Here is a 19,700-nt window from a genome sequence, read left to right as displayed (position 1 = left end):
ATTATATATTATGTATTCAACTTTTTCATCATTATAAACGCCATTGTAACCTCTCGGTCTAAACAAACTTACTTTTATTAAAATTGATTATTTCTATTACGAACAAATTATTATTTTTTTTTAAACTAATATAAAATTAAAGAAAAACACTATTGACGAAAAGGGTAACTTTGTAAATATTATACACTGTCCGATATGTGTAGCATTCCTTAGAAAGAGAACGTGATCGGTTCATGATAACGTTCATTATTCTATACATTATTGATAGAATCGCGTGTCCCTATCAAACTGACATCACTGTACACGCCATCAAAAAAACGAAATTCACAGGGAATTATGATTGTACATAGTAAAACAAAGTAAAAATTACATTGAACTGTGTAATATTATGTTTGGCATTACGATTGTTGGTAAAGTAAATTGTTAAACAACGATAATAATATAATGCGCATTATAGGTGAAGGATACAAATAATAATAATAATAATAATAATAATAACTATTTTAGTACCTATATTATTATTTTATATTAGGTTATATGGTATAAAATAAAAATTATATTACACAGGCACATTTTTAGTAGCTAGATATGTCATAGAACACGTCATATAGGTATTTTAAGAATTTATAATTATAATCATGTATCAAAACATAGTATTAATGTAACAACACAACAGTAAAACTTTAAGGATTAGTTTAAACTATTTAATTACTTTATTAAGTTCTGTCACACGGAACATCTTATTTAACAAATATTTAAAATCAGTACCTATCCGTTATTATGTAAAATATGTTTCGTGTCATATGAAGCATATTATTGTTATTATTATTATAAAGTTGTATTTATGAAATTTCAATTTTTTTAAACATAGTATCATAACATTGAAGCTTCCTTATGCTTCTAAAAGTATAAGACACACCGCGTTACGTTATCCGCAAACTATAAAAAATAATTGCCATCAATAGGTATTATGATGCGTCAGACATTTTTAAAAGTTGAAAATAATTTAAAAATAATTTTGTGTGTATATATATTATATATATATATTTATACATCATGATGAGCTTGTAATTTTAAAGGTTAAATGTGATATTAATCACTAATTTTAAAAACATTGTTCCCTTTTAAGAATATAAGTTTTTCAAATACCGTCACTCATCCTCGCCCTATTAGAAAAAAATATTCTTATTTTTATTGGTTAAAAGTGTTAACCTAACACTTATATCTGCGGCGCGGAAATATAATCAAGAGCTTACTGGCCCAACACGCCGTGGCTTGTTCGGTTTGGTAAGAGAGTGATAATACTTTTTAGATAAGAACCAATAACCAAGACTATAACGTACTTATTGTGTATAAGTATCAGCGTTTTCACCATAATAATGGTACTCGAAAGACTACAGGCGGTACGCGAAAAGCCTCAAGGTTTTAGAACTACAGAGAGTAAATAAATTAATATTTTTAATTGTGTTTGAACTTTAAAACAGTTATAAGATAAATATAAATAAACTGTAATATATTTACTTATAATAGTATTACTCTATTCAATGTAAGACGTACATCATTATTTTTATCCAGTATTAAAGAAAATACATCAATGAAATCAAAAAATCCACATCGTCGACATATGCACAGTACGTAAAATTTAGATCATTTCGATAATAAAATACAATTTTTTATCACTAATATGTATTTAATTTATCAAAATTAATTCAGTGCTGTTAATAAATAATAAATAATACCATAACATCAAACCTCATAAGTCATTGAATTTTTAAATATTACTAATATTATTAAAAAACAGTAATTTCAAATACAAAAATGTAAAGTCACTATTTTCTCGTAAATGTTTGAAGCACAAGTGGTACCTACATATGTATAAATATTTTTTTTTTGTAAGAAGAGTGACTCTGTTCCTCCATGTACCCCTCTAATTCAATAACTACGTTCATCATATACCTAAAATCTACAGTGTAGTATATTATATTATTTTGTAACTACAAAAGTAAAGATCGTTATTTTTTTGTATCTGGGCCAAAATTAAAACCTGAGCGTTTTGTTATCTGTTATTATTTATTTTGTATTTTAAAAATACTCAAAATACAATACGTATTCCAAATACGTAATTGAAATATATTTAATTGAAATACTGCCCATCTCTAAGTGACTGACCATAGAGGTACCTATACTGCTTTCTATACCTACTAAAAAATGTAAAACATTAATACTCTCGAAAATAAAATATCACATATATTATCTGTCAATATCATTCATTAGACAGGTGACATGATTAATTAAACTTATAATTTATAAAAATCACAAATAAATCAGTAGTGCTGTGGCTAAATAATACGAATAGGTATACGATATTATATTAAAGTGAAATATACGTATGTTATCATGTGTATCATAAAACAAATTGTAATTTTTCCAGAACAAAATCATATTGCTTTTCTTATCAAATAAAACCTTAAGACCGCAATGTAGGACAAAGAATTGCACATATTTGCATATCAGTAATAGGTATCAAGAACCATTTCACGGAAGCTATTGCGGCTTCTTCAAAATAAATGTTATCTACAAGCATAATGTACGGTGAGTCTTATGTAAACACATGTATAGAAATATATTGAAACGAGATAAAGTTATGTCTTATTGACGTTTTAAAACGATTACCAAAGAACAAATGTTCGATAAAAACACGGGAATAATCTACTTTCTTTTCATAGGCACAAACAATAATTTTAAATAAAATATTTAGATTTTAAACTGAAACATTTTTCAATTTTGTATAATGTGTTAACATAAAAAATTATTAAAATTATTAAAATTCTTTGAAATTAAAAAAGGTGATTATGATACAAATTGTATTATATTGGAACTAGATAGACATGTTCAATGCATTTTATATAACTTATATAGAATTTTATTTCCCAGATATTTAGACATCCTTCATAGAGTTTTAAATAATCTGATTTTTTTACTAAAATTTCTATTTGATTATAAATTGTACTATATCAAGATATTTTTTACATTCTTATAATTGAATGTCAGTTATAGTAAAACGCTTTACATTTTTTTCTAAAGAAGAGTCATAGTTTGGGAACAAAATGTCCATTTTTTTTTTCGGTTAGTTAATAATAAACATAGGAAGACAAAATTAGAGTAATAAAATTGAAAGTAAACAAAGAAGGATTAAAATTTTTAAATGTCAGAGCAATTTCAGTTATAATAAAGATTATAATGTAATAATTGGATTTTATATGTTAAAAAAAAATTTTAAAAAAATTGAGCTTTGAAGACCCCTCTGCTGTATTATAGGTGTCCAGTAGGTCACTGTAATAAATGTGTTAACTTGAATTCAATGGTATTATCACTGTATGTGAAAAACGATTCTGAGCGTTGGTGTTCTGTCAGCCTGTGTCAGGTACCTATATATATTAATTCCAGATAGTTATTTTTTTGATATTTCTATTAAAGTAACTTACTTAACTGTTAATTTAATTTGTTGCAAACACATTGCATTCATTATATTAATGAATATTTAATTATTATAGCAGAGTGTATTTATATAGAATATTGTTACTAAATTTTGAGTCAATACCACCTCATCGTTCTATAGGGTGAATGGGTTTATGATATAAATAGGTAATAGCTTAATCTAAATATTTTTTAAATGTCATTATTCTTAGTTTAAATATCTACTTTTTTATCGACATTATAACTTAAAATGCTTTAATTATTTTTTTTTTTTTTAGTATGAGTAACTTCTGAGAAAACTTGTTTTAAATTCGTAAACATTTTAAAAAAGAGAACATTTTATAATCGACATTCGTAGAAGAATAAATGAATATTGAAAATATCGATAAATAGCTAAAAAAGAGTCATAATATTTTGAAAATTATAGGAAATATATAGTTTCTTGTATATTATAATGATAAAATAAACATGTGAATAGAGTGTAAGAGATTATTTTTCTCTAAAAAAATCGATCCACCTGGCAGTTTGCTGAATTATTTTGATAATAGGTAATTAGAGTTGAAAATAAATTGAAATTGTTACATTTTGTTTTATGCTTTAAAAATATATTTGACGAAAATAAATGTGTTCGTGATTTTTGGCATACCGGAAGCATAGTTTGCTAACGGTCTGTTTAAGCTATCAAAACGAGTGGAAAATAAAGATTTATGGTGGCTTGCAACGCCAAGGTAAGTCTATAGAAAGAACTTTACTTAACTTTATTTAATTTATCCATAAGAAAAGTATATATGAATAATTATTATTAATAATCGTATGTAATATGATATTACATACATGAAAAATCATGAATAAAAATGTATGAAGTTTTATAAAATATCTAAATATTTTGTTTTGAATTATAACTGAAAATAATAAAACGTGCTGAAGATTTACTTAATAATGTTCATCGATTTAAAAGTGTAAAATAATAATATGGTATGCCATCGTTTGTTTTTGTCAATTTATAACAATAACTAAAATTGGATTTTTGTAGCATGTTCTTATCCAAATAATTAAAAAATAAGTTCAATATTCAAGGGTTGAGTACAATATTCATGGTGAGGTAAGGGACATTTTTAAAAAAAAAATATAATGTTGACATTATCTATTAATAATAAAAAAATATTTTATATTGCTAAATGCTAACATACTTGTAAGTCTATATTTGAAATGAAAAGTTTAAAAAAAATTATATTTATAATAAACAGCAATTATAATTTGAGATTAAAGATATTATTTTAGAATAAAGATAGGTACTAAATAATAATAAATATTTTTTGGTAGATATCACTTTTAATTAAAAACCATAATATTTTAACGCGTCTGCAGTTAAATATTTGTACATCCAAAAAAATTATAATATTTATTAGATATGAAATAAAATAAAATGAAATATTATTTATTTCTATGAACTTTAAACGTATCTTACCATATACAGTTCTTAGTAATTACATATAACAAATTAATTGACTGTGTCAATTTTTTGGTGGTTATTTGAAGTTAAATATTTGTATAAAAAATAAATAAATAATATATGTACCTATGAGGTAGGTACATAAAAATATAAATGTTTAATACTTTTTTCAAATAAAAGTGTAAGTGGTTTAATTTAATGTTTGAAATAATAAGTAAATAAACTTTTATTCATTCTATTATGTTAGAGTATATATTTTTTTTTAAATTATTAACATCTGTGAAAACATAAAAAATTATAACTTATAAGACATTGTAGAGCCAATATTCTGCAGAATACAGGAATAAAACCCAAAACAGCTAGAAAAATACATGTATATTTTCAAATATATGTTTGTTATCAAATCGTATTCTTATTTTAAACTCCACGAGAATAAATTATCTCTGTTGTTTGTATATAACCCTAAGTCATATAAACAGCCATGAACATAATACAGTTTTGTCAATAGAGCTCCATGTAAACCATATGTAAAACTTTTAAACTTTGTTACTTAGTATGGTAATTAATTAAATAATTATAATTATAGTATAGGTATACCTACCTACCAAATACAAATTCGAAAAAAACAAAAATGCTCAAAATGTTTATCCACTTCATTGTTAATCTGCGAAGTAGAATCAGTTGTCGAAAAAAAAATTTATTTTCATTATACAATGAATATTTTTATGTGCTGTCCTCATTTTATTTAAATACCGGGACAAAACAAAAAAAAGTACCTTTCCACCCATATTATACATAATTATTAATACTACAACAGACGCTTATTATGGAATCAAGCCTCCTCGTTTCAACAATGTCGACAGTAACCTTACATACTGTATAAAAAACTAGGGAAGTCGCTATGCTGTATAGAAAGTGTCGAGTGCGCCACGTCATTGAGAAGATCCCTGTAATGGATGTGTTAAATTTGAGTTTAATGATAAAGTCATTGCATACGATAAACGATTCTGTGCTGAGACAATCCCTCCTACATTTCTAAAGACATATTTTAATCTACATTATTTATATTGTAATTTATTTTTTCTATTAGTACCTAATATGGTAGGTTTAACTAATTTTGAGCAAAAAAACAAGACAGAGAAGATTTTGAGTGTGATTATCAAAACGCTCGTGAAAAATAATTTTTTTCTTAAATTAGCTTTTTTTTTTTTAAATTTTAGATTCTGAGTGGAATGGAATATATTGATTTTACAATTACGTTTTATTATTTTTGATATATATATGACCTTTTGGGACAAAAAGAAATACTTTTATTTTCAACTTTGAGGTTACAATGAATCTTGTTGTTACATTGTAGGGTGGAGGTGTACGTCAAAGTTATAAAATTAATAGTTCTTATCAAAATAGACTTAAAAAAACTAAAATAATTCAAAAAAGCTGTAATTTGTATGCGAGACCAGCTACTCACAAAATGTTTTTTGATGTAACTCAAAATTAAACAACTGAAACATTTAAAATTTTTATTAAATGATCATAATATCAACATTTTTTACACATAGTATAGGTTTCAAAATATATTGATTATTTTTGGAGATATTTTAGTATCTACAATTTGTTTCAGTTGTTTTTTTCTTTAAATAGCGAAAATAAATGTTCACTTGGTCAAAAACAATGAAAATTTAGTATGAGGTTTCTATAAGTTATTCATATACCAATTAAAATACATACCTAACCACAATATTATGCACTTAGAATCCTTTAAAACAGAATCTTGACAAAATTCATAAAAACAGAGAACATTTCGAATTATTTTGTAGGTAATTAAAATTTCATAAAATGTTGAATATTCATTAATACCCGTCATTTCTTTAATTTAAAAAATGAGTACAAAATTCCTTATAATTTGGTACTAAAGTTTTTTTTAAAAAATGAGAACAATTCTATATAAATATTTTTGTATATTATATTTTTTAAGCATCTGAAGTTGTATTAAATATTGTTTTGTGTCAATCCTTTATGGGTCTAAGAAAGGTTCTCTGACAATCATTTGTCTTTTCATACGATTTCTTGTTGATTTTATTATGAGCTTAAAAATCTTGATAATACAAAACATACTTAAAACATACTTTACATTTTATTTTTAACAAACTTCTGCGGGGTTAAATCAATTGCATAAGCAATCACAACTTACAATAATTATCATCGATTCGCAAAGTTTTAATAAGTAATTTCAAGCTTGGTTAATTTTTCATCTGTATTTTTTAAGCATAATTTAATAAGGTTTGATTGATTATTAAACAAGTAGAAGACAATGACGAACACTCTGAAAAGTATTACATACCTGTACTCACTAATGTATATATTCTGTTATATTTAATGTAGTGACAATAATTTTATACACAACCATCAAAAATAACACAACGTTTACTCGAAACAAAGGAAGAACGAAAACTGCAATATTGAGTACGATTGTTATAAAAACATAGTACCTACAACATATGCGGGCAGTGAGTTGCCTCGTACCATTGTGGATTTGATAACTTAAAAGGAAGTACTATAGTTGAGTATATTATTATTATAAATCGATTGAGTTAAATAATTCACTACTGTTTTTATAAGGATACCATATGGCCCAGCTTAAGGTAACTTTAGGTAACTTCTGTTCTTGACGAAATATAATTTTAGATCGATCAAAGCATAAATACAATTAAATTATACGTCTATGTATTGACCATTGGCTATTGTTAATGAACCAGCAGTAATGTTCAACGTTAAACAATAAATTCATTTGATTGAAACATACGTTTAATTTGAAGTCAGTTTATAACATAATATTTATTGGTTTAACAACATTCATCAATTGGCACTTTTTAATAATTGTCTATTCGTAGGAACATTTTTATTAAACTACATCTCAGTTGGTTTTGATCGTATAAATAGTTAAACGTTAATAAGATTGAACACATTTTTAAGTATTCAAGTATGCAAAAATATTCGATTGAAAATCATCTAATTCAAAGGTTCATACATGCATACAACAGGTAGATTTCTGCTATAAGCATTCGTTGAATTTGTCTCCAGTTTATTGTGTTAATATTAAAAATATGTCCTGAATTAAGGAATGGAAAATCTTAGGATTAGTCATTGAAAATATTGTGTTTGCATTAAATATTTCAAATGAAACAAAACGGAAAACCATACAAAGATAGAATAATAATTTTAATTCACGTGAAGTCCAGTAATACAGTTATAACTTATAATAAATAAATATCCATATATGCTATATACAATCAAAGGCCTAAAACGGATGACCATTGAGCAAATCTACTGTTTTAATTGGTTTTCATAAAATTGTCGTTAGTAGGTTCAGAAATATCTGTAGTCATGGAATACTTTTTATAACTTACTTTTTACTCTTCAACACATAATTAATGCTGAATTTAAAAAACAAAAGACTGTACATTTTTGTTTATATATCGTTGGCATTGGTTACAGAAAACTAAATAATCATTACTATTGAATATAGTTTTAGATCTGTATTTTATATTTAGTCAAAACAACCCAAAAACTTTATTCAGAATCTTTGCAATTTACATTGTAAGGAGTTTAAGAAGGTGTAATCCCACGGGCATTTAATTTGTCAGTTACAAAGTCATGTAGGATTAGCTAGTATCAATATAGGTAATAGGTACGTCATATTATACAGGTAATAAAGGTTAAATGTTCTTCGAATTGAATATTTTCGTCATTTTAATCTGTTATTTTTTCTGTATTTGTCGAAGCTTTTGTTCGATTTATTTTATAACTTTTAGTCGTTATAATATCATTGAATTATGCGTATTTATTTTTGTAATATATCATCATGAATGTTGATCATTAGGGCCCGGAACTTGACGCATTTGCATCTTTTTTTCTAATATTTACATTCGAGGCTTGTCTACAGAAATTTGATTCTTGGAATATAGAATTAAATGGTACAATTATTGTTATTTTACCTTCTGTGCATTTTTAGGAAATTCTATGATCTTAATTTTTTAGTAGTTTTGATGCATTTTACTCATTTTTATACTTTTTTTTGTTGAAAGTTACGCTTTAATAGAACACATTCATTTTCCATAAGCTTGTCGATTATCAACGTTCATTATCTTTATCGTTTGTTGTTGAACCATACGATTTTTTAATAAAATGTAGGCAGGTACTATTTTAGGCTTGATGTTGATGCACACGGAGTGTTATGTTAAAGAAGCTTTCTCTTCTGCAGTACAGTATGAGCCCAGATAATTGTATAGGTGTGATTAGCGTTTTACGGCATTATGGCATATGATTATGAAATACGGACGTGATTATTTTATCCATTATAGACTACTGTGACCGACCGACTCTTTGATTTTTATATTTAATATTATTGACAATAATTTATTTTTGTATAAAAATTTCTAAATATAAAGTGTCGGATAACACTCGATTGAATTCGTTTGTAGATAAAACTTTGAGATTGATCCCTTCAAATTATTTGTCCCAATGGTATTAAAAGCGATCATGTACTGCTTTTATTGAGTGATGCTGCACCATATACGGTCAAAGCAGGTAAAGCTATCAAGGTATTTTATTCGAAGATGGAAAATGTAACATGCTTGACTCGTGCCTTACATATAGATTGGCGGAAGAAATTAGAAAAAAATCCCAAAAGTCAACCAACTTATTTCGAACTGCAATCAAATATTTTTGAAGGATCTTTCAAGAGTACAGATTGTAATGATGTACGGTACGCATAAGCCATCATATCTTTTTTAAATTTAAAATATATAATAAGATAATTATAACAATCATTAGCTTTAACGATTAGATATTGTACACACACACACACACACACACACACACACACACACACACACACATACACAACAATATATTATGTAAGAACTCCAGTCTGCTGGTCAAGATCCAGACCCGTTATTATTGTCTTATTTTACGGACGGTAAAAGGCGAGTGTCAAAGACTACACAGATCGTTCGTGTAATAAGACATAATAATAAAAGTTTTAAACGTATGTAATAAATTGAAGTATGTGTATTAAGTTGTGTTAAAGAAAAAAGGTTAAATAAAATTACAATAGTTAATTAAAGAAAAAGGCATAATTATTTTAATATATAAATCAACGTTACACCTTGAACGCGAAATGCGATTTCAACAAGCAATTCGGCACATAAATCAGAGAGGTAATATCACTAAGTTATAATTATTTAATAAGAAATGGATTTAGAAATATGTCATCGTTTCCGATTAACTTAGGGTTGCTTTTTCTATCATTACAAGATTTTCAAAGAGCAAGCACTTAATATTCCATTTCTTTTAAAACGTGTGCTAAATAGGTGGGGAACTTGGTTAACAGCAACCTTTGTTATTGTGAACATTTTGATAGACTTAAAATTGCCATCATGCAAATGGATAAAAATGATGCTATTTCCATTGAAAAAGTACCTAATTGATTTGATCGCCGATCAAGATTTTGAATTAAATTTAGTTTTCATTAAATTAAAAAATATATGCCTTGCCGATGCTGTACTAGTCAAAGAAGTAGAAAAATATCAAATTCAATTATCATGACATATAGTTAGTTAATACATCATAAATATAAAACTGTAGAAAAAAATAGTGTTATAAAATAATGTAGATTGTTTCAAAAATATTGAAAGAACAAGATATTACAAAAGAAGGCTTCCCAAAACATTCGAATGCAGATTAAGTACGTCATTTTGTTTCAAAACATGCCCCAATCACACATGTGGAAGTCGAAAAATGTTTTTCAACCTACGAAAGTTTGTCATCGGAAAATCGCCTATCTTTTTATTTTAAAATATTAAACACACTTTAATTGTTCAGTGTGACACATTTATTTTTTAAAGGTATTTATATAAATTAAATTTAAATTTTATAAAACGTACATTTTTAAAAATGTTATGTGTTTATTAAGTAATTTGTGGTATTTTTGAGGTAATCTCTTAATATTTAAACATTTTTTTCATTTTTTTTTCCCGTCATTTTGGAATTCAGGTCATCAAGTTTCAGGATCTATTGACCTATGGACCTATTATAAGACAGTACAAGATCGTATAACGGATCGAAAATATATTATAGCATTATAATTAGGTATTCCAGCTCTTCAATAAGGAGTTAAACAATATTGAACACACCTCAACGATAATTGGAGAGCTATTATAATATAAATAATTGTACCTAATTCATTTTATATATACAATCAAAAAATTGTTTGTACCAGCAATGATGTGTTTGAAATTGGATACTTATTAAAAACAATAAGTAAATTAATTTGGGATTTCAACCTGACCTACCAACAATAAAAAGTAGAATTAAACTGTTATAAACCTTTTATAAATATGAAGGGCAAAATAAGTTACGAACAAATTAAACTAAGCCCGATAAACACCGTTTCATCAGCAAGAAACATCATAAGTCAAACTAGAGTCTTAACATCTTGAGGTTTTATGAGGCTTACATTGATTTTTCGCACAATCCAAAAGACGAGAATTACGATCAGAAATCCGACTAAAAATAATTTTACCTATGCCCAAAAAATAATTAATGATGAGATATTGTGCTTTATAATATATGGTAATTATATATAAAAAAATTCTACAAATATTTATTGTATCTAAAATGCTTAAACATTTTTAAACATTTAAAACGGTAAAGCTAACAGAAACTTTTTATGAGTACTAAAATTATTCCTGTAACTTTATATTTTACACATATATACTATATAGATTATAGTTACTATATAGTAAGTACAAATATTTCGATATTTTATTTGAATGTTTTTTTTAGGAAAATTCTGATGTATTCTATAACCAAAAAATATACGTGATGTCATTTAATACTTATAAAAACAACTAACAGAATTTTGTAGTTTCCAAAACTTAATACACATAGTTCATAAATTTACCTTTTTCTTTTGTGAAACAAGACTTTTGAAACTTGTTTTTATTTATGAAAAAAACACAACACTTATTTAAATTAATAAGTTTTTATTTGAATTGTATTAAGTTATTATACCTAAACATAAAAGTTAAAAGTGAAACGGTCAATAGACTTAATAAGAAACTGAATAAAATGACGGATATCAATAGAAAAATTACTAATTAAATACAATTAAAAAAATGTTTTTAGTTAAAACTTTAATTCGATTCCATTTCAGAAATATGCTGATGATTAATCCTTTTCTATCACTATCTCAAAATACGTATATAAGAAAATATACTTTTTAGAAAATTTAAAATTATGAATGATAAATATTACGAAAAATACTGTCCAAACATAATTTTTTTATTTTCTTCGGTCGTAGAAAAATAATCGATATATTTTAACTTAATGACATCAATAAAGTAGGTATTTACTTTTGCTTATTTTTACTGCGGCCATTATTTTTACTGACATTATTACTGACCCAATTACCTAAATATAATGTATATATACCTACATATAAATAAAAATAAAATCACGTAATTTCACTCGACACCTGGTTTGATAATAATTGGAAAACTCAAGCAAACCCATTTTAAGCCAACACAAATTACATTTAACTTATGTTCTTTTATAAATGAACTCTGGCATGCATGCGCAGTAGACAAAATATAAATAATAATTTCTTTATCGAGAATGTCTCTAATATTTTGAAAGGTTTTCGGAAAATTGCTTAAACACAAACCTTACATGATATAACATTATTAGTGACTACCTTCTAAAAGCTATTCGACAAGACATTTATAATAATATAATTATATCAAATGATATTTAATAAACAGTAAAATTGGTCAAGTGCGCAATAATTATTTTAGTGACTGTGTTCGTCATGTTCTAAGCAAGTGTAATTTGGTGGGACTGTTTTTATTTTATTTTTAGTTCCCCGCCCGCTTGACCTAGAGTCCATATAATATGGTCTATCTTAGATGAATTAAATACATTATAATAATATTTCTTTACGTGTTAAATTCAGTAAAATATTTTTTAAACGTAAACATATTTTATACTCGTATTGTAATTAAATATTTGTGGGGTAAACTTAGACAGTTCACTAACGCTAACAAAATGTTGATGATATTCTTTGAACATTACGGCCGAAACGCCCGTTTAACAATACCTACACGCACAGGATACAGTTAGCCATGACGCTAAATTTATTACATAGATAATCTTTATCTATCAGCTGACTGATATTGATGGATACAGTAGTGTCAAATAAAACCATTATTTTTAATCTACAATATATGCGATTAAATGTGTTGTAAATGTTCGTTTAAAATCGTTTAACATTGAAATAAGTATTATTTCAAGTCATTTTAGGTCTTAACAGTTTTGTTTCTCATTATAATCTTGTTATTTAATTAGATAAAACTTAAATATGAAAATAACTAAATTTTATTTCAGGTATTTTAAAGGACGCCTTTTAATGTAATAAAATTGTATATGCTTGAGTAATATTGAGTATGAGTATACTACTTTCAATGAGTTCTGATACAGTAATACATCACTATATAAAACTAAACTGAATAGGAATATATGTTTAGCAAAATTAAAAACTAACTTTTGAGTTATGTGTCATGTCGTCACACTTACTTTACTTCACTTTTATTTAAATATAAATACGGTTGGCATTAAATAAATTGTACCACGTTACAAATTCACTTAATTATACTTATAACCCCAAAATAAAGGCATGTCATAGTTTCTAAAACCTGTTAAATATAGCCTGGGAATTTTTTTTTATATAAATCTAATGACTCCTTAAAAAAACGTGACACTGCAGCACAAACGGTTCACCGAAAGACAGATCTTTTGTTCCAGATAAAATCTAAAAGTAAAATTTTCGGTATCATATTATATTTAATATTATAACTATTGTAGTTAGATTTGAAATCTTAAGTACCCATAGTTTTTTTTTTTTTTGTATATTTGATTATAGCCTTTAATTACAATAATTAGTAGCCTATAGTGTTATTCTTATTTACAAGCTAAAAGTATTTATACAATATTAGGAAAGAGAAAAAAACATATGTTATATACAGGAGTAGTACCCCCCATATTATCACAATGTTTATTGTATTTATTGTAGAAATAAATATTTAATGTGTAAATTAATTCATAAAATTTTAATATTGAATTGCATTGTGCATTTTATAAATAACAAATAGCCTATATAGAATTAACTGTATTTATAACTTAACATTAAATGTACTTAAGTAAACAATTATTATAACCATAATTGTTGTTTTTGTTCATATAGTCATAAGTTATCAATAATTAGGTAAGTGAATATTATTCGAGGTACATTTACTTATACGTGTTGAATACGTTTAAGAGTTAAAATAAAATATGTTAACCTTTGTTTTGGTAGGTACATTTTACATATAAATGTAATGAATATTATAATCATATTTTAATAATTACATCAACAATACCTACTTATTTGGTTAAAAAAAAAAAAAAACTATTGAAATGTATTAAATATGATAAAATTTATCAATTCATTTTTGTTGTAAACTCTGGTTATATGTTATTACTAAGTATAGTATAAACAAGGGAACATTTTTTCTTAATGCTAAGTATTTTTCAAAAAATACAGACAGCAATTTGATGATTGGTCTCGACACGTATATGAGACCATCAATGATAAACTGACTATACGACTAGATACCTATATTACGCCTTAAGTAAAAAAAAACTATACAGAACGAAACTACTTTTGAACTCTATAGAATTAATAACACTACAGCTGTCACAATTAATTATATTAATGGTTGTGTGTAAAATCGATTAATTCTTAAACTAAGAAAAAAAAAATTATTATGTTTACTTTGTACTCTTCGTTTTATTTTCCTAATATTATAAATACATCCTGTTATAACAATCTATTGGAGCGTCAAGTTTAATTCCCATGTAATTTCAAAATGAGACATTCATAACTTGTATATACATTCTATATGTTATACAATGTATTATGTATAGTAGGGTGGTCCTTAACCGTCGATTTTATTTTTTTTTAATTACTCCCCCACCCTAAATCTATCCCACTACTAAAAAAACACACAAAAAAAGTTTCAGACAAAATGATTAAATTTAACCCATGCCACAAAAGCTCTAAAGTTTTAAAAATAGTTAGTTACAAAAATGTTCAGTTTTTTTAATTTAACCAATCATAACTCTAGAAATACAAATTCTGCAATAAAATTCCAACAACATTAGTTATAGGAAATTAAATTTATAATAATTTGTTACATAAGTGTTTTATTTTTAAACATTAAATTTTTTAGTGTATTCGAATATGAGTATCAAAACAGTACATACTTTATAGATTTTGAAACAACAATAAAAGGCAAATAATTTAATTTAATTATAGGTAATAAATAACAAATATTAGGACTATAGTTAATTATATTAAATATATTTTAATATATAATGACATCACTCGATTTATAATGATGTAATAAGCGTTTCTTTTTTGTGGTCTGGGAATTTTTTTCGGTAGTTGCTAACAACTTGTACCAAATACTCTTTTTGAGATTTATCCTTAACTATTATGTCATTATATTCCTCTATTAATTATGTATTAATTATGTATATAGCTACACTTTGTATAGGTATCTACTATATAAAGATCAAATAAAAGTAGCTATAACCTAAATATTTATTTTCACAATTTTGGACTTCTCTTTTTTACTTAATTACAGACAACATTTTACAGTAAGCTGTTATAACATATTCAGTATTTACATAGGTACGTACTAATATTATAATAATTATTATTTTGTAATTAAGAAATAAAAAATAAGGTTATGACTTAGAATTTTAATCCAAAAATGAATACTTACAATGGTACATACAATAACTATATTGTAAACTAAAAATTATACTTCAGACGTTTTTAGTCACAAAAAAATGACTTCTGTCCCTCAAAGCTTCCTTCGAGGAATTTCATATATTTTGTTTATATACAACATACACATAACAGATCGACCTTTTTTAAATCACATTATACACGTGGTCTACTCGGAAAGTACAATAATATTCTCACCTCAAACGCTGACTCGTACTTAATATCATATAACATATAGTTAAACTTGAAGAAATTATTCATACAAAGGGAGTTCGAAAATATCGCCAAGTCAAAATATCATCAATCATATAAAGACAACGATATTTTAGAGCTCACTTTATTCACAAAATAATTTTTATCATGAGCAATATTGATTTAAAATTAAAATAAGGTCTTACTTATAATTTATTAATTTTAATATAAGCCTCTTCATACATCATTGATAGTTAAATCAATAATTGAAATTTATTTTTTAATAAATAAATATATACAATTTATATCAAAATTAAATTAATTTAGTGAAATATGTTTAAGAATTGCATTAAGTAGCATGATTGTAAAAATAATATTTGCAACATATTTCAATACAAGCAAACCAAGGGCTTAACTTAAACAACTATCCAAATAACAGCAATTTGAATATTTGGTAAATTTTCGATCGGATTTTGAAAAAAATATATTGTACCATTTATTTTATACTATGTTATATTTAACTAATAATTTAGTAAAACTATTTAATAAAAAAATCAAAACCTTTGTGTTACTCAAGATGCTAAGAATTTAAATTTTTTCAACGAGAGTGTATTGCTTTATATCCTACCTCTGTCGAAGGAAACAATCTTGGGAGAAGTTTAAAATCATTCCATGAAAATATTAAGATAACCTATATTTTTGGACATTTGTTATACATTGGTAATGTGTATGCATGAGAAAATGAACAGTTGCAAAGGGCTGAATCAAGAAAAAAAATACTAACATTATTTTTATTAAAAAAATCGGTAAATAGAAATAAATAAAAATCAATCTGTAATCCATTTAGTTGAATTTGAAAAAAGTCCATGAATTCGAGACTAATAAGTGAATAACTAGACGATAAAGACGGCATCCAATTTTATCATTTTTGAAATACACAAATAAAAACAGACATGCATCGGGGTTCCGTATCTACGCTGGTGGATTTCCTAATCAGGTTCAACCCGAATGTTATGAAAGGATCATGACACCATGACGAGGCACACTTAAATCGATTTGTTCATGAAGTTATTGCAGTTAAGCCCAAATAAATCAAATCCCGTATTCAATCCACTACAGGTGTATTTCCCAATCAGGTCCAATATTTTTCTTGCTTTGATGAAATTTCTAAAAGTATTTATCGTAAAGATTTGAAGCTTATTGCCAATGCGCAAAACAGTGCAGTATATATATCTACCAAGTATTTACTCTATTTTTAGAGAGAGAATGGCTTGTTATTATAAGAAATTATTGTATACGCCCATGTAATATGCTAAAAGATAAATTAATAATAACCACGGTAGATTGATCATAAATAAAGCAAATATTCATTCTAATTAAGTTCAAGAATATAATAAATTCTATGGGTATAGAAACTGACCTCAACCCCCATTAAATAAACCATCGGTGCACAATATTATATATTATTCTAAACATTGCAAAATATTCAATATAATTATACTTGTTTTAATATATCTGCACCACAAACCTATTCACAAAATTCTACGCTAAGTTGACATGAACTTAAAATTCGTATGAAATACTTATGGAAAAATTTAGTCAACTTACCAAATTGAGAAAATACTAATATTAATACAGTATGACGTAAACTATACTTAAAAAAAGATGCCAATCCACCACCATCTCTTTCTCTTATTATCATTTTTTCATTTGTTCATTAATTCATTATTATATTACAAATATAATATCTTACCATATACAGATAATTTCTTTCTCTAGTCACTCAATTATTATAGTGGTTGAAAATAAATAAAAGCAAGAAAAATGATTTTGGTAATTTTAAATGCTTAATTAAATGACAAATACATAAAGTTAAAGTAGTTTTTAAATCTTTTTAACCTGCTATAGTCTTCAGTTGTCAGAAAATGAATTTCAAACCAACCACCAAACTATTGAACTTATCAAAATACTGGAATCAGATCAGCCTCAAGCCTCGTACTATATTGATTGAATATAATAAACGAAGTTGGAAAAGCCCATTTATTATACAGCAGATATTTTAAAACCATGAATAGACAGTAAGTAACAAATAAAACATGAAATTTTGTTCATTTTTATGTTCTATTTATATAATTGAATATGCTACAGTAATATTATAACGTAACTACCTAAGTAGCTACCTATAACATTATTTAAATATATCTATTAATACCTTATACCTAATAAACTTAAATTAAATTATTACTCTTACATTACAATTGTACAATTAGATTTGGTGAATACGTGAGGATTTCCAAATACTGTATTGAATTTTCAGTAATTTATTTAAGTGTATTTAAAATTTAAATAAGAACGTTTTGATTTTTTTGCTTATAAATATATAAAATAAAACAATATTTGTCTTGTTTTGAGGGCTTGAGTTAAATTGTCTGATGATTATTCACACCCAACCACCACAAATAAGCTCCTGGTTTTTATTGTTTCGTCATTGCCACGCTTAAAAAATTGTATTGAACTGCTAAATAATAACCAAGTTGTTTTAGTTTTTAGTTTTTATTTTCATCTTCACACCAAAATAACAAAATATATTTTACCTGAATAGCTGTGTCACAATAATCAAACTATGACAGTTTGACTTCATAAATAATATTATGAACTATGCAACTATAGTAATACTATTTCAATAACTTTAAATGCCGAAATCTAATACCCAATTAGGAATCCAATTATCTTAAAATCGCCAAGTATTTAATTTTTGTGTGTATATATATATATATATATATAACAGTTGGTTACTACTAAACAATATTTTTACTAAAATTAGCATACCATAATTATTATCATAATCCAAGTGTAAATATAATACAACTAGGTCAGCAAATTAATTTAATAGTCAGACGCATCGTATTATCTCTACCTATTATACACACACACACACACACACACACACACACACACACACACACGCGCGCGCATACACCATTATGCTTACTCAGATGCTTACTCTAAATAGAAAATATTTAAACATCGATGTAGGTACCAATTTATGGTTATTGAGTCCTGCAGAAGATCAACATGGTAAACATCATTCATGTTCAAAATTAGAAAACACGGATTGATTATTTTACACTTATTTTATAATTTCCATCTACCTATTATGATCCACATTCATGTCTTTTATACTAACAATAAAGCTACATTACTTTCATTAGCGAAAATGTTGTTTATTTGTATACAAACTACAAACCAACAAGGAAGAGAGTGTAATATATAAATAATATGCTTTATAATTTATAATTTATAATTTTTATTATAATAAACGTATGGGGTGAAAAGGCTAGGTGAAGACATGTTCTGGTGTGAAAAATAAACGCAATTAAAATACTACGCGGTAAAACTATTATTAAGCAATCGGTATTTCAAAACGAATAATTCATCCTATAATCGTGAAAACAACAGGAAGTCATTAAAATTCCCAGACAGACACTCATTAAAAAATATATCCATATTTGGGTATAAATGAAATTAATCACTGATAAGATATCAAACAACAACACGTTATGACTCACTCAAAAGCCTATCAAATCATACCAATTACCGTTTCTGGTGAACGCCTTCAGTCTTCGGATAAACAGAATTAATCAATAACAAGATATCGAACAACAACACGTTATGACGTAACCAACA

At 25.7% G+C, this 19,700-nt stretch overlaps 1 protein-coding gene and 1 long non-coding RNA gene across 3 annotated transcripts in view; one reads left to right on the top strand and one right to left on the bottom strand.

Annotated features, from left to right (window-relative positions):
* LOC111026746 overlaps positions 1-19,700 on the bottom strand; it is a 286,767-nt gene that overhangs the window by 197,442 nt on the left and 69,625 nt on the right. The gene's annotated exons all lie outside the window — the stretch shown is intronic.
* On the top strand, positions 1,545-10,758 carry LOC111026747. 2 transcript variants are annotated; one of them, XR_002603730.1, is made up of 5 exons: positions 1,545-1,631; positions 2,432-2,592; positions 7,313-7,489; positions 9,412-9,517; positions 9,587-10,758. It is a non-coding gene; the product is annotated as an uncharacterized LOC111026747 (long non-coding RNA). The 2 variants fall into 2 exon arrangements; XR_002603729.1 differs by having other exon boundaries at positions 7,313-9,517.

The sequence above is a fragment of the Myzus persicae genome, unplaced genomic scaffold, assembly GCF_001856785.1.
Source record: "Myzus persicae strain clone G006 unplaced genomic scaffold, MPER_G0061.0, whole genome shotgun sequence".
NCBI lineage: Eukaryota > Metazoa > Arthropoda > Insecta > Hemiptera > Aphididae > Myzus > Myzus persicae.
Note: the sequence above shows the minus strand (reverse complement) of the source record. Positions and strands in the feature narration are given on the sequence as shown.